This window comes from Microcaecilia unicolor, chromosome 4 (genome assembly GCF_901765095.1).
Source record: "Microcaecilia unicolor chromosome 4, aMicUni1.1, whole genome shotgun sequence".
Taxonomy (NCBI): domain Eukaryota; kingdom Metazoa; phylum Chordata; class Amphibia; order Gymnophiona; family Siphonopidae; genus Microcaecilia; species Microcaecilia unicolor.
In genome coordinates, this window is record NC_044034.1 from 104972995 (window position 1) to 104996970 (window position 23976).

The following is a 23976-nucleotide window of genomic DNA, read 5'->3' on the forward strand; positions in this document are numbered from 1 at the left end:
GGTATGAGTTGTGCGTGCGTAGACGCTTACGCGGCTTAGTAAAAGGGCCCCTAAAATAACATTGTGCTAATACATTTAAAAAGTAAATAGAACTAGATAAATCATAAGTACAAGAAAGAAAATATAAATCGATGTGTGTGGGTTTTTTTGTATGTCACAGATCCCACCCATCCACTAGAGATCCCAATGTCTCTCTATAAAAGAGGTATTATGTATCAAAAACTATTTTAATGGTTAAAAACAAAACAAAAAAAATGTTAGACAGGTAGACGGCAGAACCATTGCATATCCCTGAAAATGAGCTATGGGAAATAAACTATCTTTATGGGATCTGCTGCATACTTCTGACCAGGACTGGCCTCTGTTAGAGACAAGATCCTGGGCTGATGGACCCTGGACTGATCCAGCAAAGTTTTCTTTTTTTTTTAATTAGCAATTTTATTGAATTTTTAACAACTGTACTTAATTTGGTCATGTGATAGGGATTAGATGAAGCACAGCTTTTCTTATGTTCTAATGCAAGTATTGGGTTAGTATGAACATATAGGTACCATATAGGGTCTGAGATATATGACAATTGTCTGAAAGAGTTCATGGGTCTATTCAATGATATTCTAAAAGGGATCTTGGAATATCTTTTTATAATGATAAAGATCATTTCAAACTGCCCACAACAGACCTGGGCAAGGTTTGGGGGTGTCCGGGATAGTATATCAGTACAGAAAACAGATAAAAGCAAAGATATGACTAATGTAAATTATTGTAGTTTGTCCATAGCTCAGAGGTTCTTTTATCCTTTGAAAGAATGTGTTTCTTGACTGCTAGTTTAAAGAAACTTTCACAGCAGACAATTTTGTTTAATTATATTTTATGACTATCTCCAAGCAGGAAATCTTTACTAAGTAATTGGTAGCACATCATTGGGTCTATGCCACAGACAAGGGTATGCTGAGAAAGAAAATTAAAACCCAAGATGTTATTGAAGTTGCCAAAAGAACACAATAAACAGACAACAGATGGCAGATTTCTACTTGCATACAACCTGCATGAAATGACAGCATAGAATGAGGGCATGGTTATAAACACAGAACACAATGATTCTAGCATAGCATAAACAGAAAGAGCCATGAGCTGAGGTTCTAACAGAAGGTGCTAGGAGTATGAATTGTTTTTAAAAAGAGGTGATAGAAACACTAAAATAACTAAGATTACAAGTCCATGAAGACAGTGGGTAAAAAGAAAGAAAGGACTGGATTAGCCTGCCCTGAAAATGGGAAGTCAGTGACAACTCAATTGCCTGCTGCAAGACTATTTCTTGAAATAGCCAGTCAACAAATGAGTAACTTATGGAAAAGGGTTACACTATAAGAGAAGCAAGGGGAGTTGTAATATACAACCCATACCATAATCTGGACAGGGAGTAATATCCTGACTGACATTACAGGAGCCCTTTTACTAAAGTATGGTAAAAACTGTGTTTAGCATGTTCTGATATGGGACTTTCCCATACGCTAAGCCCAGATTTACCAGGGCATATTTTCAAGGGTTGTTTTATTTTTTTTTTATTTTTTTTTGGGGGGGGGGGGGGGGTGGTCAGGTGGTATACTAATGTTTGCATTAGTGTGTGGTGCCTGCAGAAGAAGAACCCAGTGTTATCCAGTTAGCACATGCTAATCCTAACATGCTAACTGGGTAATGCTTCCACTCCCACTCTCCACCTATAACATTCCCCCTCCAAAAAATATATTTTTTAAATAGCTAACGAGCACACTAACAGGCACAATACCGCAAAACATTTTAACACATTTTGCAGTAGCCTGTTGGCATGCATTAAGGATTAAATTCTATATATCATGCCTAAAAATTCAGTACCAAAATGAATTTTACCAAAGTGCATTCTAAAGAGTTGCGTTAATTTAGGCTTACTTTATAGAATAAGCCTAAATTTTCATGCAGTTTACAGAATATGCTGAGCGCCGGTCCGTGCGACTAAATTTAGTCGTGGGCAGTTACACGAAATAAAACCTGGTGTAAATGCCAACATCTAAATTACATACAGACCGGGTGTATTCTATAACCATGCATATAGATATTAGGAATGCCCATCACCCACCCATTCTATACCCATAGTCATGCCCCCTTTTCAATTATATGACTTAGAATTTATATGCAGCATATTATAGAATACACTTAGGGGTCCTTTTACAAAGGCGTGCTGAAAAGTGGCTTGCGGTGGTGTAGGCGTGGGTTTTGGGCGTGCACAGAATCATTTGTCAGCGTGACTGTAATAAAGGCCTTTTTCAGTCTAGTTGCAATAGTATCGTTGATTAGACCAGTATTCAGAAACATTGTCTAGGGAAATAGTCTCTTATTCTTCTCAGTTTCCATACAGTTCTGAAGCATTTCGATGTTACTGTCCAGTGTTAGATGTTTGTCAAGAATGATTCCTAGTATTTTAAGTTGTGTTTCAATATGGTATGTTTTTTGGTTGAGTGTGAATTTTTGGTAGGATGTGGGGTTGTGTGGACTGGATAGTACTAGGAATTTTGTTTTGTCTCTGTTTAGTTTGAGTTTGAAAATTGTTGCCCATTCTTCCATGAGGTCCAATCCTTTTTTCTATTTTGTCCTGTATGTTTGTGATATTGTTTTGGAAATGTATGAAGATGGTGATGTCATCTGCATATATAAATGGGTTGAAATCCATTAATTCCAGTTTTTTCTGAGTGGCACCATCATTACATTGAACAGTATTGGTGATCTTGGCAATCCCTGTCGTACCCCACATTCAGAGATCTATGAAGCTGATGTTTGGATGGACATCTTTACAATGTAGGATCTGGTCTTTAGGAAGCCATTGAACCATGCTGCAACTGCATCACTGATTCTTACGTTGTTTGTTTAGTGTGTTTTCACTTGTTTCATTCCAGTTTATCATGAAGTGTTTAACCTCGAGTGTATGTCGCTGAGTTAATTTATTGTTGTTGTCTATAATGTGTGGTTATCTACTTTTCCTCTGGTTGTGAATATGTGATGGGTTCTTGGCTTTCTTTTCTCACCATTTTCTTTCCTGTGTAGTGTGAAAGTGAGCTTGCTGTAGTCTGACCATAGTACCTCTTCCCATGTGTGGTTTGTGAATGTGGTTGTTACTAATTGAGAATCTGTAGGCTAGTATGTCTAATTGGTGACCTTTTGTGTGCGAGGAGACTCCTTGTGCTGTTGTGAAGTTCCATTGGTTTATGAAGTTCATTAGTGTTCTGGTGTTTGTGTCATTTTGTTTTTCTAGGTGCAGGTTTATGTCACCTATTAGTAGGACATTTTGGTGATTGGTGCAGATGTTTGATATGAAGTCTGCTTCCTGGAGGGCGGTAGAATAATGTGATGCATAGTTGATCAGTTAGTGTTTTGTCGGAGATTTTGCATGCCAGGATTTCGACTGTTGAGGATGTGTGTTAGCAACAGGTTCTGCTGTTAAGAAGGATTTGTATATTATTGCAACACCTCCTTCCCTTCTTTTGGTTCTGTTAATGTGTACTATTTTGTATCCTGGTGGGCATAGGTCTAGTACTGCAAGGTCATCTTTAAGATGCAGCCATGTTTCAATTATGAGCAGTAGTCGAGTTGTTCCATTTCTATCCAATTTGTTAGTAGTGTTGTCTTATGTACGGCCGATCTCACATTTATGTAGCCTATTTGTATTGGGACATACATGTTGTGTTTTTAACAGTTTGTAGTTGTCTGTGTGGTGTGCCTGTTTTGCAGTTGTGGTTTTGTTGGGTATTGTTTATGTTTGGTTTCATGCTGCTGGTTGTTTGTTTGGCCATTGCACTGTTGTTTAGATGGGGATTGTGGTGTCTTCTTCCTGTGATGCATACTGGTATTTTGTTCCATTCGGAGTTCTTGCTGGTATCCCCATTATCCACATTCTTATTGTACAGTAGAAGATCCATGCCCTTGCGATGACCATTTTTGGGGGGTTACTTCTGGCTTGGGGGTTGTTTGCGTGTGAATATGTGTGTGTTTGGGCTCTGAAGTGCTTGTGTTTGCGTGTTGTATGGGACTGTTTTCCCCCCCTTTTACCTTGGCTGGGGTTTTGCCTGTATCAGTGAGAATGATCAGATAGAAGAGAGGTAGTGAAAAATGTCCTTCAGTAACAGTCACATCTAAAAGATAAATGAGCAGTGGAAGTTCTTGCTCAGAGAGTGGACACTGTGGCTAATCGTGACAGCCAAGAGGAGAAGCGTAGAGGGCACATACTTGTTGCATCACCCCCAGATGAGAGGTCTTGGTTCTGGGCTGCTGTTCTTCAATGATGGGTCGTACAGCTCCGAATAAGTTGCCTGCAAATTCATGTAGGGTGCCTGCAGAATAGGTGGTGGGCCATCCAGTACTGGGATCTCGCAGGGTGCGGACCCTGACCCTGAATAGCAGCTCACTTTTCACGGTTCATCTGCATCCAGTGTTCCCGCAGCCTCGGAGCGTGACACTGTGCTGACTCTTTGGCTGGTCATCACAAAGTGTGGTGAGGGTGAGACTACGTTGTCCTTCTGGGCTGGAGTGCTCTGTGGTATCCCAATGTTTGATTGCACTGCCGAACCTCATCTGTCTGCCCTGGTCTGTTGACGCTGGACTGCTCTGTTGAGCCATGTGGTCTAGTTGGTTCGCGGGATTAGGACTGCTTTCCAGTTAGTTTTGCTCCTAGAATCCTCTGGACAGGTTGTAGCGCTGCTCTCTGTCTGATTTGACAATTTCCTTTGTTTGGGAATTGCAGGTATGGTTTCATCTTTATGCATTTCCTGAATCCTGGTGTTGTTTGATGATCCAACTGATGCAGATATAGATTCACTAGAAGCTTTTTATTTTGTTGTTGAAGATCCAGCTCAATCACAGGAAAAGAGAAAGGTTGCTTGCTTGTAGAGAGCAGGGAGACAGAAAGTTGCTTTCATCCAGTCAAAACAATGAGATTAAACTAAGTGAAGGAAAGAAATCTCAAAATAAACTCGGGGCTGGTGACCTGACATATACTGAGCAGAAATATAACAATTTGAGCAGTAAATAAACAAATAAACAGCACATGCTACTACACATGTTAGTTGCAGGACCTGGGCAGGGATGAAGAAAGCACATAACATAGGCAGGTCAGAGGCATGGCCAGCTGTAATAGCTAGCACGCAGATCTATACCATATGCTAGCTGTCTTGACTGTCGATAGCATAGTTGCACTTACCACCACCTCAAGAGGAGGTGCTAAGTGCAACAGCATTACCAGCAGTCTGCTAGCATGGCCACAGACTGAATGGTGCAGTTCCTTGGCTCTCCTGTTGCCTTCTCCTCTGACATCATTTACCTCCAACATTCCCTGATCTGATCCCCTGACCTCCTACCCCTGACTTCATACATCAACCACCTTAGCAGGTCCCCCCTCTAATGCCCCCAAGTCATCCAGATCTAATCCTCCTGATGATTATGAAATTGCTGATCTGCTATTAGTAATATCTAAGCTGTCGTTAAAATCATCCATAGTACCTGAAGATTGGAGGGTGGCCAATGTGACGCTGATTTTTAAAAAGGGTTCAAGAGATGATCCAGGAAATTATAGAACGGTAAGCCTGACGTCGGTGCCAGGCAAAATAGTGGGAACTATTATAAAGAATAAACTTATAGAACATGTAGACAAACATGGTTTAATGGGACAGAGTCAGCTTGGTTCAGCCGAGGGAAGTCTTGCCTCACCAATTTGCTTCATTTCTTTGAAGGCGTGAATAAACATGTGGATAAAGATGAACCGGTTGATTTAGTATATCTAGATTTTCAGAAAGCTTTGGATAAAGTTTCTCATGAGAGACTCCTGAGAAAAATAAAGAGTCATGGGATAGGAGACAAGGTTCTGGTGTGGATTAGGAATTGGTTATTTGACAGAAAACAGAGGATAGGGTTAAATGATCATGTCTCTCAATGGAGGAAAGTGGAGTGCCGCAAGGATCTGTACTGGGACCAGGACTATTTAACATATTTATAAATGACATGGAAATCGGAACTATGAGTGAGGTGATCAAATTTGCAGATGATACAAAACTATTCAAGGTTGTTAAAACACGTGCGGACTGTGAAATATTGCGGGAAGACCATAGAAAATTGGAAGACTGGGTGTCCAAATGGAAGATGAAATTTAATGTAGACAAATGCAAGGTGATGCCCGAATCACAGTTACCTGATGCTAGGATCCTCTTGGGGGCCAAAAAAAGCAAAAAAAGATGCTAGGAATTATTAGGAAATGGATGGTGAATAAGATCAAAAATACTATAATGCCTTTGTATTGCTCCATGGTGCGTCCACACCTTGAGTATTGCATTCAGTTCTGGCCGCCGTATCTCAAAAAAGATATAGTGGAATTAGAAAAGGTGCAAAGAAGAGTAACTAAAATGATAATTTTTTTAAAATTTTTATTTGTTGCATTTGTACCCCACATTTTCCCACCTATTTTGCAGGATCAATGTGGCTTACATAATACCGTCAAAAGTGTTTGCCCAGTCGGTTGATAACAAATACAGGTTGTATAGAGATCGAATGAGGTATATGTGGAGGATCGGAAAGGATGAAGATTGCATGATGTCCAGTACGATCATTAGTCATGTTATGTTCCTGGGTGAAGAGGTTTACGTGGGGTTGTTAGGAAAGGCCTTTTTGAAAAGGTTGTTTTTTAGGGGATGGAACTCATCTTGTATGAGAAAAGGCTAAAGAGGTTAGGGCTCTTCAGCTTGGAAAAGAGATGGATGAGAGGAGATATGATTGAGGTCTACAAAATCCTGAGTGGTGTAGAAGTAAATCACTTTTTACTTGTTCCAAAAGTACAAAAACTAGGGGACACTCGAGGAAGTTACATGGAAATACTTTTAAAACAAATAGGAGGATATATTTTTTCACTCAATGAATAGTTAAGCTCTGGAACTCTTTGCCAGAGGAGGTGGTAACAGCGATTAGTGTATCTGGATTTAAAAAAGGGTTTGGAAAAATTCCTGAAGAAAAAGTCCATAGTCTGCTATTGAGACAGACATGGGAAGCAACTGCTTGACCTGGGATTTGTAGTTTGGAATGTTGCCACAATTTGGGTTTCTGCCAGGTACTTGTGACCTGGCTTGGCCACTGTTGGAAAACAGAATACTGGGCTAGATGGATCATTGGTCTGACCCAGTATGGCTATTCTTATGAATGTTCTTATGTTCTTGAATCAAAACCCTATCCACGAGTAGTCAAAGACAACTTCCTCTAGCCTATTACCACACAGCCTCCCCCCCCCCCAATCGCCTTCAAGATTAACCCAGAAGTGATTCCTAGTACTACAGCCCCTTTCTTGAATCAAACCCCTAACCACAAGTAGTCAAATAAAACTTTCTGTAGCCTATGACCACACAGACCCCCCCCCCCCCCAATCACCTTTGATTTACCCAGAAGTGATTCCTAGTACTCCAGTGGGCTGGGCCACTCCTGCCCTGTCTGGCTATGGAATCAAAATAGATGGCATGCCCCCTAGTAGCAGTGTTGCAGTATTACCACTTGGAGACATCATATTTCACAATGTGCAATTCACTTCTATTTAATTAATATGCCACAAATCATAACAAATTAATTTTTACTTTCATGAAACCACTAAGAAAATGAGAAAGTAGGTACTAAGAAGGGAGAGGAGGACTAATTTACACAATATATGTTTTTAATTAAAACAAAAGGAAAGGGGATTGTAAAGATAAGGCACTATTAATTGATAAGCCACAAAACGAGAGGAAGAAGTGCTAATAGAACATATAGACTGTGAAGTTGTCTTGCTGCCCGAGGGTAGCCACAAGCCTCAATTTCACAATTGTTTAACTTGCAGAAAGGCTTGACTAAAGAGATAGGTTTTGAATTTTAGAAGTGAAAGCTCAAACCTAAGTTCAGTTGGGAGAGAATTCCGAAGAGTAGGTACTATTACAGAAAAGCAAGTAATACTAGCGATATGCAACTTGATTGGAAATAAGAGGGCATACTAACTAACTTGTTTTGAAGAGCATAGGGGGTTGTAAATGTAAGGGGTGAGAAATTTTGTTTAAAAACTGAGCATGTTTTTCTGGCTGAGATAGCTCTGGCGCATTAAGGGCCCTTTTACAAAGGTGTGTAAGGGCCTACGCACGTCCAGCATGTGCCAAATCGGCATTATTGCCCAGGTACTGTGTGCCCCGGGTGGTAATTCTGAATTTAGCATATGATGAAAACACGAGGTAGAAAATGTTTTCTATTTTCTACGTGTGGTGCTTACCTGGTGGTAAACAGTAATGGGCATGCGCTGCATGCCTACCTCCCAGGTAGCATGTCAGACCTTAATTCAATGGGTGTCAGTGAGGTCTCAGGCCAAAAATGGACATGTGCTAGTTTTTATTTTACTGCATATCCATTTTCTGGCCCCTTAAAAAAAGGCCCTTTTTCCAGAACATGATAAAAACTGGCCTGATGTGCACCCAAATGATGCACTTGCACTGCCACAGGTCACTTTTTGCAGTGATTTAATAAAAGGGCTCCTGTGAAGAAATAGTGAGGCCCTTTTACAAAGGCACGTTAGGCTCTACGCATGTGCAGCATGAGCCAAAATGAGACCACCACCAGGTTACCGCGCCCCCCTAGTGATAATTTCAGATTTTCCGTGCGCCTATAATGTCTGGATGATTTTTTTATTTATTTCCTCCCACACGCGCCCTTTCTGGCAGTAATCAACAGTTGGCATGCACTGACCGGTCATTGCACATGTAGCGTGTGAGCCCTTACCGCTAGATCAATGGGTGGCGTTAAGGGCTCAGGTTGGTTTTAGACGTATGCTGGTTTTAGTTTTACCGCATGCCCTTTTCCCGGCCCATTAAAAAAAAAGCCCTTTTTTGCAGATGTGGTAAAAACTGGCCCGGCGCATGCCCAAAACATGTGCCTACATTTCTGTAGGCCACTTTTTGCGGCGGCTCAGTAAAAGGGCCCCAGTGTGTTTTAAGCCTGTAAAATGTTTTAGATATTTTCCTGCATTGATTATGCCCTGAAGTGTATTTTTCTTATTTGGTCAGCAGGTGGTGTTTCTTTGCTATAAAACTGATAGCGAAATGAATGCTGTTTTCTTTAGTTTAACACAAACAGGAAGAAAGATGTAAGATGCAGTATATTTTTCAAATGTTGTGTTCTGGGGTCTGATTGGCCTGGAGTTTGAAGCTAACTAGAAGTTACTGGTTTTGAGTTCAGTTCCAGCCTAGGAGAAGAGAGAGAGGAAGCTCTTTGCTGAAGCCCTGTAAAACAGTTTTATTTGATAACTGATGAGCAGCTATATGTCCAGATCTCCCCAGGTAATACAGGGTTCATTAATAAGCAGAGTGGAGACACTATCAAATGACACCATATATATCTAATATCAGGGAGTGCCTTGGAGAATGGATTTGCAGTAATAAAGTTGCAGAATGATTAGTAAATGAATAAGAAGATAAAGAGATGATATATAAAAGAAAGGTCATGCAAGCCAGATTTTCTGCACTATGAAGGATTTCTTGAGAACAGCTGAGTTTAATAAAGTTTAAGAGATTATCCACAATCACGCCCAGAATCTTAATAGTGCTCTTCATGGGAATGTGAACACCATCAAGCAATGGAGAGAGAGATAAAGTTGGAGAACCGATTAAGGAGAAAAATAAGGCACTGGTCTTAAAAGGATTAAATCTGAACTTACTCTGTACTATCCAGTCAGAGACTAATGACAGTTTATCAGCGATAGCAGTAAATTCTTGTGCAGTACGATTTTCAATGGGAAATAAGAGTTGAGTAATATCTACATAGAAAAATGTCACCTCTAGAGTGTGCAGTAAAAGGGCAAGCGGGGACTGAAAAATGTTAAAGAGAATAGGTCCAAGTACAGAACACTGAGGAACACTCTATGTGAGACGTATGAAAGAAGGCAGAAGATCAGCATACACAAAATGATCTATTATCCAGATATGAATGAAATCATTTTAGCAGCGTCCCACAGACATCCAAACTCTCTAAATGGTGCAGAAGAATATGATTACATTACATGTAACACCTAAGATCAGACAGGTATTACAATGTGGAATTGTGGGCAAAGTCAGTAAAACTGAAAATTAATACCAAAAAGACAAAATTCCTGGTTATATGTCATCCCCGTAAATTGAGCTCTATTAATAGTTATTATTGAAGGAATTAACTGTCAGTTAGAAGCCCAATTGAAAATATTGTGTGTGATCCTGGATAACACACTTCCATTTGAACCCTATGTACAAATATTAACAAATAAGGCATTTAGATTACTTTGGAAATTAAGGTATATCAGATCATTTTTCAAGGTTGATGTGTTCCAACTGATTGGGCAGACATTGCTGTTGGTGCACCTAGACTACTATAATATCATCTATGTTGGCTGCACAATAACTATTTGAAGGTGATTACAAGTATTACAAAATATGACAGCTCATCTGATTTATAAAGTGTCTGGGTTTGAGAGTGCTAAGCTACTGCTTCAGAATTCTCACTGGTTACCAGTTGAGGCACATTCTATTTTTAAACTATGCTGTTGGGTCTTTTTAATTCTTCATGATTGGGTCCTATAGTATATGATGACTTTATTCATATTACTTAATAAGAATTATGCATGTAGTTCAAAACAGATTTTGAGTTTACAATTCCACTCACATCAAAGGGTTATATATAAAATGGAGTTAGAAAAGTCTTTTTCTTACCAAGCAGCCAAGTGGTGGAATAAATCACCACATTATATAAGGCACCAATTTAATTATACAATGTTCTGGAAAGCTTTAAAAACTTGGCTTTTTCAGATGCTGGGGTTATCCTAAACATAGTATTTTATGAATTTTGCTTTATCATTTTATAAATTACTTGTAATGTAATATAGCATTGATATCCTTCTGTACTGTTTATGCCCTATTTTGCATTGTTGCAAGCCATGTTGATCCACTTGTTGGCTTCTGCGGCATACAAGAGTCAAATGCAATGTACTCTCTAAAACAAAGTAGTAAGCTGTTAGGACATTACCTGCACAGTAAGTTTAGACAAAAAGGCAAGCTGGGAGACGGGATCATAATTTAAGGGATTAGCAAGGTGACCAGAAGTATTTTTAAAATGTGGATATACAGTGGCTAGTTTCCAATATGTAAAAAAAAGATTCCTGTCTTAAAGCTGGTGGCTATCATAGAGTGCAGATATCCAAGTTAAGAGCTACAAATTTACTTCAAGAAGTATTTGGGAATGGGGTCAATAGGTGCCAAAGATGAATTAGAAGCTGAAACCAGCTTAGCTATTTCAGTCTCAGAAGGACTGTGAAAAGTGGAAAATGTTTTACAGGGGACTATAATGTCATGAGAATGGGCATGAGGTGAAAAGGGAAATGGTAATGAATGAATTGATGATTTGGCATCAGAGACTTTTTTTTAAAGAAGGAACACACAGTAAGAGTTAGAGGTGAAGATTGATCATTAGAAGAACTAGTTGCCTGATGCAGTATCTTGAATAAATGAGATGAATTAGTGTCCCTACAAAGTTAGAAGAACTCTGTCTCTGCTGAGAACCTAGCCAATTTGTAATGATATGTTTGTTTGAAGTATAGCAAATGAACCAAAAGGTGAGATTTATACAACTGATGCTCTATATGCCTAAGTTGCTGTTTAAGAAGGTGAAGACCATGGTGGTTTCATGGATGGGATTTATGAGAATTCAACATTACAGGATGAACAGGGGCCACTTTATTCAAAGTAGCAGAACGAGTAGTATTCCTAATTAAAACCTGCTTATCTATCATGTAGTTGGAAAAGTCATCAGCTGGGAGATGAGTTACAATTATGAGATTCAAAACCTGATCCACAGAGTGAGTAGGAAAAGTATCATGGTTTCAAATTGGAGTAGAAAGAAACATGAAAATCAACTGCTATTGGGTCAAATTGTTCTAAAAAGGTATGTTAAAATCACCAAGGATCACAAGAGACAATGAGTCAATCAAGTAAGATAAGACAATATCATAAAATGCATGAATTTGACAAAAGCACAAAAGGTAGAGACAGATAATCTAAAAGACTGCTGAAATAAATGATTGACGTCTTAAAGACATACACTCCTAAAAGGAAAATGAGTAAGAATGTAAACATATTAACCCAGCTTTAGAGATAATGGCTTCTAGGCAACCTATTGGAGTATATCAAACATATAAATGGCGAGTGACCATACTCACCCGCAAATGCGCAGTAGAGTCTTCCCTCTCTGTCCCGCCCCCGCGTCAATACGTGATGATGGGGGCGGGACAGAGAGGGAAACTGCGCAAAGGGGAGCGAGGGAACCGCTGACGTCACTACCGCTCCCCCCCAAGGTCGCCGCTACTGCTCCCCCCACCCGGAGACACCGCCACCGCCCCCCCCCCCCTCCACCCGGCCTGAGCACTCTCTTCGGTATTGAACTTACATCGCTGACACGCAGCAGGCAGATCAGCTGAGCTCCCGTCGGCCTTCCTTCCTGCCTGTGTCCCGCCCTCGCCGACATTACGTCACACGAGGGCGGGACACAGGCAGAGAAGGAAGGCCAATGGGAGCTCTGCTGATCTGCCTGCTGCGTTTCGGTGACTAAATTCAATAGCGAAGAGAGGGCCCGGGCCGGGTGGAGGGGTGGCGGCGGCGGCGAATCTGGGGGGGGGACCAGTAGCGGTGACCTCAGTGGGGGCCTGCAGCGGCGAGGGGAGGGGGCCTTGGAAAAACCCCATACTAGCCCGTTTTAACGGGAACAACGGCTAGTAAACCTATATCCTGGAGGGGGGTGCCACGCCTGCTCCAGAAAATAGATATCTGAATCAAAGAACCAAGTTTCAGTTAGGCAGAGAAGGTCTAATTGATAATCTTGTAGAAGGTCATAATGAAAATGATTTATGATGAATTGATTGGGCATTTAAAAGCCCCACCCCTGCAGAGGAATAGGTAGGAGACATCAAAGGAAGAAAGTGTAACAGGAAGAAGGGCACAATAACTCACCTTCAATGAGATAGAAATATGTTGAGTCAAAGAATACGTCCCCTCCAAACACCAGGATAAGCTGAGAGGGAGTCAATATACTATATAAAGTCCAGAAAAATAGAAAAACTGCAAAAAATATGGAAGACATATGAGGGAGGACTATTAAAACGCATAAAAAGGAACATGATAATCTCCTTTGTCATGCTTCTTCAGCACACAATATGGTGTGTGCCACATAAGACAAAAGGCTTCTTTTTAAGGGTTTAAAAATGGCTCAATTCCAATGATGCAAGCATAGTGGGCATAGCTTAATCACTGCATTTGCAGGTCTAGTAACAGCAGTGGAAAAGTAGGCATACAGTCTGTAAACAGAACATCCTTCCATATCTAGTGGCCATTTTGACTCCTGGAGCTGATGGGGGCAGGAGCAGCGGGGGAATGCTTCTGGCCTGGCCCATTAGACTTACAGGGGTCATCCCTGGGTAAGACCAGGAGTGGCAGTGGAGCGAAAATGGCTGGAGGGTGGGGGAAGGTTTCCTTAGCAACTTACAGAAGGGCTTTGATTTAGGGGCAATGCTTATCAGGGGAGGATTGGATCCAAGAGATGCTGTTAGAAGAGTGGAAATCTGCTAAGGGGATCAGTGTAAACAATTGGAGAATGTGGGTAGGGGATCAGATATAGAGTGTCAGGGAGGAATCAGATGTTGGAGAATCAGATTGGACGGTTGGAAGGAGGGATCAGATGTGAGAGGCATATATATATGGGGGGGGGGGGGGGGAACATTGCCATTGCATTTCTGTGCATCTTTATTTATTTGTGAGTGGTCATGTACTATCTTGCATGCAGTGCTGGATAGTATGGATGCTCCCATGTTATCTGGCACTGCAGGCAATGTGGTGTCATGTGATAAGTGACTGCCCTGTGTATTAAATGAGGAGCAGATGCTGTAGTTCCTGCACAAGCTTTGCACTTACCATGCACTAGGTTTTGCAATGTACTTTAGTAACAGTAGCCCAGGTTGATAACTCCCCCCCCCCCCCCAAAAAAAAAAAAAAGCTTTAGAGTTATGGTACATTAACAATGACAGCTGCAAAACCTCTGCATTAACAATTAACAAAGCTTAGTAAATAAGACTCTTAGAAATCAGTATCAAACTAAAGAAACCCTGTCCATTTAGTGATACTCGGTTTCTATGAAGTGTTTAAACTATAATTCCAATCATTTGTATTTGATATCTGAGATATCATTGCCTTGATTTTAGAAATATGTCCGTGTTTGAATAGTGGTATTTATATGTATAGAAAGCCATTATTTACATACGAAGAAATCCACACCATGCAGAGAGATTTTAGGGGGGGGGGCATGGTGGGGGCATAGTTTGGGCATGACTTTAGTGGAACAAAAATCTACATGAGTATATCCCATTTTACAAACACACACACACACACACACACACTCTTAACAAATGATTGTTTAGCCAGGGCTTTATATGAGAGACTAAGGGAGTAATTGTCCTGAATACCACATTATATTGGCTGCATTCAGGGCCGGCCTTAAGCGGTGGCAACAGCAGTGGCTGCAAAGGATCTGCACTCCTAGGGGGCCCTGCGCTTAATTAAATCAACTTTGTAACTGGTGACCAACCAAAAGTTAAAGCTTCTTTTTCCTTTCCATCTCTATCTCCCTCTCTGTCTCCTCCTCTCTCCATCTCCCTCAGTATTCCTGCTCCTCTGCCCTGGCCCTCTATATTTCTCCCACTGGACCCCTAGCCAGCTATTTCATCTCCTCCCACTCACCCAGTGGTGTGCTGGTAAATTTTTAACAACAGGCTCTCTCTCCGGTCCACCTTAGCGCCCCCCCCCCCCCGTCCACCACTGCGCCCCCCCCCATCCACTTCTGCGCCCCCATCCATCTGTGCGCCCCACGTCCACCTCTGTGCCCCCCCAAAAAAATTGCAGAGCTGGCTATAGCTGGGGGGAGGCAATGCATTACTCTCTCCAGGAAAAAAAAATTAAATGATCCCAGGTTCCAATCTAATTCATGTTTAATATGGGATAAAATGCCATAAACAAGTAAATAAATAAATATAAACTTTTAACGTTCAGCACCTGATTCTCAAAGTGGACATATTCCAAACACTATAATGAAAATAAAATTTTTTTTTCTACCTTTGTTGTCTGGTGACTTTGTTTCTCTGATCATGCTGGCCCAGTATCTGATTCTGCTGCTCTCTATCTGCTCCCTTGACTCCATTTCCAGGGCTTCCTTTCCAGTTATTTTTTTTTCTTTCCTCCTTTCTTCTTTATTTCTGGTCCTCAGCAGACTTGGCTGTACAGTGGATCCAGCTTCTGCCTATTTTCTCCATCCATGTGCAGTTTCTCTCCTCACTTCCTTTTCCCTCATCTAATCTCCTTCCTCTATCTTCCCTCCGTGTCCAGCATTTCTTCTCTCTCCCTTGTCCCTTCCCTCCCCTCCATCCATGTCCATAATTTCTCTTGCTCTCCCCTCCATCCATGTCCTGAAACTCTCCTCTCTCCCCTGCCCCCCTCTATCCATCCATACCCAACAATTGTCTTCTCTCCCCTGACCCCTACCCATCCATGCCCAGCAATTCTCTTCTCCCCCCTGCCCCCCTCTATCCATTCATGCCCAGCAATTGTCTTCTCTCCCCTGCCCTCCATGCCCAGCAATTGTCTTCTCTTCCCTGCCCCCTCTACCCATCCCTGCCCAGCAATTGGTTTCTCTCCCTTGCCCCCCTCTACCCATCCTTGCCCAGCAATTCTCCTCCCTCCCCTGCCGCTCCCAAACATGTCCAGCGATTCTCCTCCCTCCCCTGCCCTCCTCTCCCGCTCCCAAACATGTGTAGCGATTTTCCTTCGCCCCCACCGCCCCTCCCCGCTCCCATCCATCTTATTTAGTACCTCTCCGTTGAAGCGCCGCCTTATTTAACCCTACTGCGTCTCCAGCCTTCCCTCCCTGCTTGCTTCAATGAGTTTGTTCGTCGTGCCCTTAGTCCCGCCTTCTGATGATGTCAGAAGGCGGGACTAAGGGCACGACGAACGAACTCATCGAAGCAAGCAGGGGGGGAAGGCTGGAGACGCAGTAGGGCTTAAATAAGGTGGTGCTTCAACGGAGAGGTACTAAATAAGATGGATGGGAGCAGGGGGGGGCGGTGGGGGGCGAAGGAAAATCGCTGCACATGTTTGGGAGCTGGAGGGGAGGTAAGCATGGCGCCCTCCTGCCATGCTTACCTCTGTAATGGAGCCGGCTTGCCTCAAACAGCAATCGGCTCGCAAGAGCTGTCAAAAATTAACAAGCGGCTCTTGCGAGCCGGACAGAGACGGCTCCAGCACACCACTGCACTCACCCTTTGGTTTCACGCTTCTCAGAAAGATAGCACCATTTTATTGACTTTTTAGTCCAGGATATCCCAAGCTGTTTAAGTAAAGAAATCCCTCACACCTCATTTGAAATCTTAACTTCCAAGTGTGGGAAGGGGTCCATGCTAGTTCACAAGGGCCCTGTACTTGCTAAGGCCATCCATGGTGGCACTTACATATCTAGCAGACCAATGGTCAGAAGCTAATGCTGGTGTTAGAGGCAATTAGCGCCAGAATAGCACCGGTGTTAAGTTACACACAATGCTCAGAGGGCTGTAGTGCCAGAAATATCCCACCCACCATAAATCAGTGCAAATGTTAATTAAAAACATGCAAAGGGATGTTTAAGAGGGTCATGTATTCCCTCTCATGCTCACAGAACAGCACAGTCAAGAACACTGGAAACCTACCCCCAGCTTGGAGCTGGTAGAAGGTTGCTTAAATTGAGGGACAGAGGAACAGGATCAGAAAAGAAGCTGCAGGGACTAAAATTTGGAGGATAAACAAAAAATCTGGATTGAAGTTCAGCCTCCTAAAAAGAGAAAGAAAAGCAGTCAGTGTTCTTAATAGCAAGGTAGGATTTCCTGTGTTTTAAAAAAAAAAAAAAAAGCTGGGCTCAGAGTCACTGCAGGGCCTGAGGGAGGAGTTCCCTGCTCCCCAGTTTGACTAGGTATGTGCACAAGAGCTGTGCTTACTGCACAGCTCTTGTGCACATGTGCCAAGTACATTCCTCCCCCTTAACTTCCCAATGCTCAGCGCTATCAGTGCACTTAAAATTTGCATACTATTGGTGTTGAGCATTGGGAAGTTTTTTCAGCACTATTCCAGTGGTATTTTCTGGTGCAGTTCCGTACAGCACCGGAGTTTTGAGCATCGGTCTATAGGTTTGTAAATGGAACAGATACATGTGGAAATGGTGCCACTTAGACATGGAAACTGCAAAATTGCTGCTTCCAATATGTGTATTTCTAAACTGGCTTCTCCTGCTGCATATTCAGCCAAATATACATGGAGGGGCATTTTCAATATGATGTCTAAGTTCAACCTTGGACATTTTGTTAGAAATGTCCAAAATTCAAGTGGAGAATATAGCCATTTTCAAAACAGAAAAATGTCTCTTTTTTCAAAAATGGCTATTTGCTAGACGTTTTTGTGCTTTGTACATTTATTTTTTTTGTCCATTAAAAAAATTGTCCAAGTGAAAAATACACAATATCAAGCCATTGGGATGTAGGAGGAGCCAGCATGCTTAGTAGACTGGCCACACAGACATCCGAGGAGAGCAATGGCACACCCTAGGGGGCACTGCACTGGACTTCAAATAATTGCTCCAGGTACACATCTCACCAATGCTCAATTATCTTTTCTGCTGAGGCTCTCAAAACCTACTACCCCCAACTGTACACCACTACAATAGCCCTTATGGGTGAAGGGGGCACCTATATGTGGGTACAGTGGGTGTCTGTTGAGTTTTGGAGGGCTCATGTTTCCACCACAAGTGAAACAGGTAGGGGAAGGCATGGGCTTAGTGTCCACCTGTCTGCAGTGCACTGTACCTACCAGTAGACTACTTCAGGGACCTATATGCTGCTCTAATGGACCTAAATGTAACATCTGAGGCTGGCATAGAGGCTGGTAAGTAATGTTTTTAATCACATTTTATTTTTTTTTGGGGGGGGGGGGTTGGGAGGGGGCCAGTGACCACTGAAAGAGTAAGGGGAGGCCATCCCTGATTCCCTCCAGTGGGCATTTAGGGCGCCTGTTTGTGCCTTATTTGTTATTAGAACAGGTCTAGTTGAAAATGTCTTAGCTTTATTCCTGAATAGTTTTGTTTTGTTCCATTATGGCTGAAAAACATGTTAGATATGCTCAGATCCCACCCTTAATGCATTCCTGATACTCTCCCTTGTGATTTGAGTACACTTCTGACAGACTTCATAGAAAAATGTCTAAAAACTGGTTTCAAAAAATACCAATCTGGATGTTTTTGTGAGAAAAATGTTCAAAGATTTATGCCACTTTTTGGACATTTTTCTCTTTTGAAAATGAGCTCCATAATCTCCTGCAGGTGTTTCAGAAAAGACTCTGCAATGTCTAAAAGGTGCTCCGAGCTATGGGACTACCATATTGTCATTCCTTCAAGAATAAAACTACATGGACTAAGTGATGTACAAAGCTGCTGTCAGGCTCTCCAATCTAAATGAAATCACTTGAACACTAAAAGTACTTAATATATCATAGTCAAAATGCAACATTTTCATAAGAGAAGTCTGAAAACTATTTGAAAAGGGGTTTAAATTACCATAGGAGCATGCTAAACAAAAGAGTAATCCACAATAGTCTGACATTTCAGTCTGGATGGAGTTCTGTAATTAAAGGCTGCTTAGAGAACTTTTAATCCCATCAACTGCACAAAGTTGTGAACTACTAGCACCATGCAATTATTCACTGCTGATCTATAAATTGGCCTGAAGAATCTTTTCAAACAAATGTTCTTTAATTACCATTTTTAGAGTGAATAGTTTCCCTACAGGGATGATGTCAACCTAGGTTACGGTTTCAAAATTTAATTACAAATTGAGTGGGTGAAAATAATACTTTTTGATTGTCCTGAAGCGTTAAGTTAAAAAAAAAATGTGAAGCAGAATTGAACAATTGTCTTCTGAGCTGAACAGGGTGAAAAGTTGTCCATATGAATAGAAAGTGAATCAATGTTACATACATTTCAGTTTTCGCATATTCTTGTGTGAAAGCAACGTCCACAATATAAATGATTATAGCAGACTTTGTTCCTGCAACTGAACTCATGGAAAAGATCAGCATAATAGCAAAGAGCAGCATTTTAAAAATGATGTATAAATCAGAACTGAGACGTCCAGGTCAGGATGTCTCAAGTTCTGCCGGCGTTGTAGAATAGGACCTGCCAATGTAAAGCTTATTGTAAAATACTGAGGAATTGATGTTTATGCATTGGTTACACTATGGACAGTATGAGCATCCATTTTAGATAAACAAGGCCATGTTTTCTAATCCACACTATAGGTGTGCTATCTTTTTAGTGCGCGCTAACAATAGAGACACCCATTATATTCCTTTGGGTGTCTCTAACATTAGCGCCTGCTAATTTTTAGCATGCGCTAAAACATTTGTGCGCCCATAGTGCGGCTTAGTAAACAGTTCCCATAAACATCTAAGGGTTTGATCAAAAGGGTTTAACCAGGCAGGAGAAGATATCAAGGTAGTGAGGCATGGAGAACGTCACCAGTTTTTCCGTGGCACTTTTATGCTGATTAGAGCACAGAGCTTCTTTCTTACACAAGGCATCGCGACTGATTTAAAATGGGCCCATATTTTTATCAACGTATCTTACCTGTATCTTTTCCAACATATGTTCACAGGTTCGTAGACCCCTGAGGCAGGCATACATGCCAAAACGTTGTGTCAGGTCCCAGATATGTTCAATTTCTGACTATAGACTATATTAAAGGTCCTTTATACTCTTGAAATCCTCATTTGTTTGTTTTTATTGCCTTACTACCTTGACATCATCTACACATCCATGAGGTTCAGGATTTTCACCTCCTTTTTGTTTGTTTTTCCTGTCTGGTTAAACCACGCTGATTTGACTGGTTGAAATATTAACCAAATAGTGCCAGCCCCTTTAACGTGCGGCCCAGGAGCATCAGGCAATGGCTTGGCAGTGTAATCCTCCTAAGTGATGCAATACTGTAGCAAACAAATGTTTTAAAATGTGTAATTCTTGTACACTCCAGAGCAGCACTACCCAGCATGCACAGTAATTAAAAAATGGACTTCAAAGTTCCAAGATTGTACTAGAAAAAAAACTATTTCCAATCTTATATCAAAGTCCCCTATATTATTATCAGTGTCAAATTTATATGGATTAGAAAAAAGAACAGTGCAGCAAAAAGCTCCACTCCAAAATGTGGAGAAAAAGCCAACTGTATAAAAAAAAATTCCACAATGTTAAAGTATGGAAAATTTTGGTATGGAGCTCCAGAGTGTCAAGATATAAGCTTTGAAGCTTCAAAGCGGTGTTCAGAGGCAACAGCATTCATCACAACCTCATATTGAGGATCCAAATTTTTTGACACATATACCAAGACTTCTGAAGAAGGCACTCTGTGTGCCGAAACTTAGTACCTTGTTGAGTCATCATTTATTAAAGTTCACTATGCTCATCCAGCATCTCTGGTCTGTTCTGAGGAGCCTGACTCTATTCCCACTCTTTGTCTTTCTGTGTGATTCCCTGTGGGATATCGGTGTTCTTTGCACTCTTGTGATTTTTGTTGCTAATAGGAAAATTAACACGTGGCTACTAATACTTGGTGGTAAAAATGGCCGTAGTGAGTGGGAATGACCTGCATAAGTACACACTAAGGCCACCTTTTAGCACAGTTTGGTACAAGAGTCCTTAAGCATCGACCTCTAAATGTCATCTAAAAATTCTTTTTCTTATAATTTGGATTTGGGAATTGGATGATTTATGCTATTTTTTGAGACCAAACCCTATTGTATGACAGTGTATGTGCCTAGTGTCTCTGCCTTAATAAAATAGGTGCCTTTTTGCTGCTGTTATATAGGCGTTCCCATATAAAATTAGACCCCCACATTAATAGTGTCTAGCATAGATGAGTATTCTTCAATATAATTTGAAAAAAATATCCCTGGATAATTAGTGTTGTTCATTTAAACGTGATTTAGGTAGGCATTAAACTACCTTACTTCCTTTTTGCTTTGGTTGTGAAAAAACACATTTCTCCCACATGTTGTCTGCAAGTACACAGAGAAACAAAAACCTTATTTTCTAAGAATTTATCTTTCTCAATTATTTGTAAAATGCAGACTGATAAATATACAAGAGTTCATTTTTGTTTAATTTTTAAGACTACTTTTGTTTCACTTAGATCATTTAATAATAAATATTTCAGTTATACTCAAAAATAATGTGGGCATTGAGAGTAGATAAATTGGGTTAAATATATGAAATGGATTTCACTTTATATATAACAAAATAAACTGCATTCGCTTATTAAAATGGCCATGACATTTACACAGACATTGCATTTAAAGTAAGTTAGTTAATGTTACAAACAACTCACCAAATTCAGTTAACTGACCTATATGGTCTTGCAGATACATTTCTGTAGAATAAAAACCAGAAAGCTATTTTATACTGTTTATAGGGAAGAAAAATGCATTAGCTTTCTTCTGATTGTAAAGGTGCTGATTCACCCAAATTGATTTTGTCTTCTGGATGGAGAAAATCTGGAAAATAAAACATGTAGTTCAAGCAAATAATTTGAGAGAGAGTTTAAAGAAGGATAAAATATTTTTTCAAGGATTAAAATAAAAGATGTATTAAAACAACATAAAATAATTAAATTACACAAAAGCTTTGTCTTTGCATATGGCTATTTCACTGTGTTATGGGATAGGATGTATTTAGACTATGCCATATTGAAGGACCAGCCTGTGAGTGTGGGGCTTGCAAATGAGATAATCATTAGATATCAGGGTGTTTATATGACTGTTCCCCCTAAGCTGAGTAGGACTCCTCCATCTACAGTCTTGCCAAGGGAGGGGGGTGCTGTTTCATTATTACATTTTCAATAGTGAGGGACATGCAAGCTCTGCAGGAATCCAGGGAAGCTGCCTGTCCCTAACAATTGAAACACAATATTGAAGTACCACCACCTACTGGCAGCAATGCAGCTGAAGGACTCCTGCTAAGCTTAGAATGAACAGAGGTCAATATTTAAATTGATTCAAGCAGGCAGTAGAGGCTTTTGCCTGCTTAAATAACGCTTAATGAGATAGCAACAAATATTCAAGGACACTTAATTAGGCAGTGCTGTTAAATATAGGCACTAACCGGCCATGTTGAATTTGGGCAGGAGAAGGGTGGTCCAGGAGAGAAGTCAGGGAGGAAATGGCAGTTATGCAAGTGCCTGTGATATTCAGTGCCAGTGCCCACATAGCTAAATGGGCACATAGGACCAGACAGAATGGAGTCCTAACTTTTCCAACTTACCTACAGTGGTGGAAATAAGTATTTGATCCCTTGCTGATTTTGTAAGTTTGCCCACTGACAAAGACATGAGCAGCCCATAATTGAAGGGTAGGTTATTGGTAACAGTGAGAGATAGCACATCACAAATTAAATCCGGAAAATCACATTGTGGAAAGTATATGAATTTATTTGCATTCTGCAGAGGGAAATAAGTATTTGATCCCCCACCAACCAGTAAGAGATCTGGCCCCTACAGACCAGGTAGATGCTCCAAATCAACTCGTTACCTGCATGACAGACAGCTGTCGGCAATGGTCACCTGTATGAAAGACACCTGTCCACAGACTCAGTGAATCAGTCAGACTCTAACCTCTACAAAATGGCCAAGAGCAAGGAGCTGTCTAAGGATGTCAGGGACAAGATCATACACCTGCACAAGGCTGGAATGGGCTACAAAAACCATCAGTAAGACGCTGGGTGAGAAGGAGACAACTTTTGGTGCCATAGTAAGAAAATGGAAGAAGTACAAAATGACTGTCAATCGACAAAGATCTGGGGCTCCACGCAAAATCTCACCTCGTGGGGTATCCTTGATCATGAGGAAGGTTAGAAATCAGCCTACAACTACAAGGGGGGAACTTGTCAATGATCTCAAGGCAGCTGGGACCACTGTCACCACGAAAACCATTGGTAACACATTACGACATAACGGATTGCAATCCTGCAGTGCCCGCAAGGTCCCCCTGCTCCGGAAGGCACATGTGACGGCCCGTCTGAAGTTTGCCAGTGAACACCTGGATGATGCCGAGAGTGATTGGGAGAAGGTGCTGTGGTCAGATGAGACAAAAATTGAGCTCTTTGGCATGAACTCAACTCGCCGTGTTTGGAGGAAGAGAAATGCTGCCTATGACCCAAAGAACACCGTCCCCACTGTCAAGCATGGAGGTGGAAATGTTATGTTTTGGGGGTGTTTCTCTGCTAAGGGCACAGGACTACTTCACCGCATCAATGGGAGAATGGATGGGGCCATGTACCGTACAATTCTGAGTGACAACCTCCTTCCCTCCGCCAGGGCCTTAAAAATGGGTCGTGGCTGGGTCTTCCAGCACGACAATGACCCAAAACATACAGCCAAGGCAACAAAGGAGTGGCTCAGGAAGAAGCACATTAGGGTCATGGAGTGGCCTAGCCAGTCACCAGACCTTAATCCCATTGAAAACTTATGGAGGGAGCTGAAGCTGCGAGTTGCCAAGCGACAGCCCAGAACTCTTAATGATTTAGAGATGATCTGCAAAGAGGAGTGGACCAAAATTCCTCCTGACATGTGTGCAAACCTCATCATCAACTACAGAAGACGTCTGACCGCTGTGCTTGCCAACAAGGGTTTTGCCACCAAGTATTAGGTCTTGTTTGCCAGAGGGATTAAATACTTATTTCCCTCTGCAGAATGCAAATAAATTCATATACTTTCCACAATGTGATTTTCCGGATTTAATTTGTGATGTGCTGTCTCTCACTGTTACTAATAACCTACCCTTC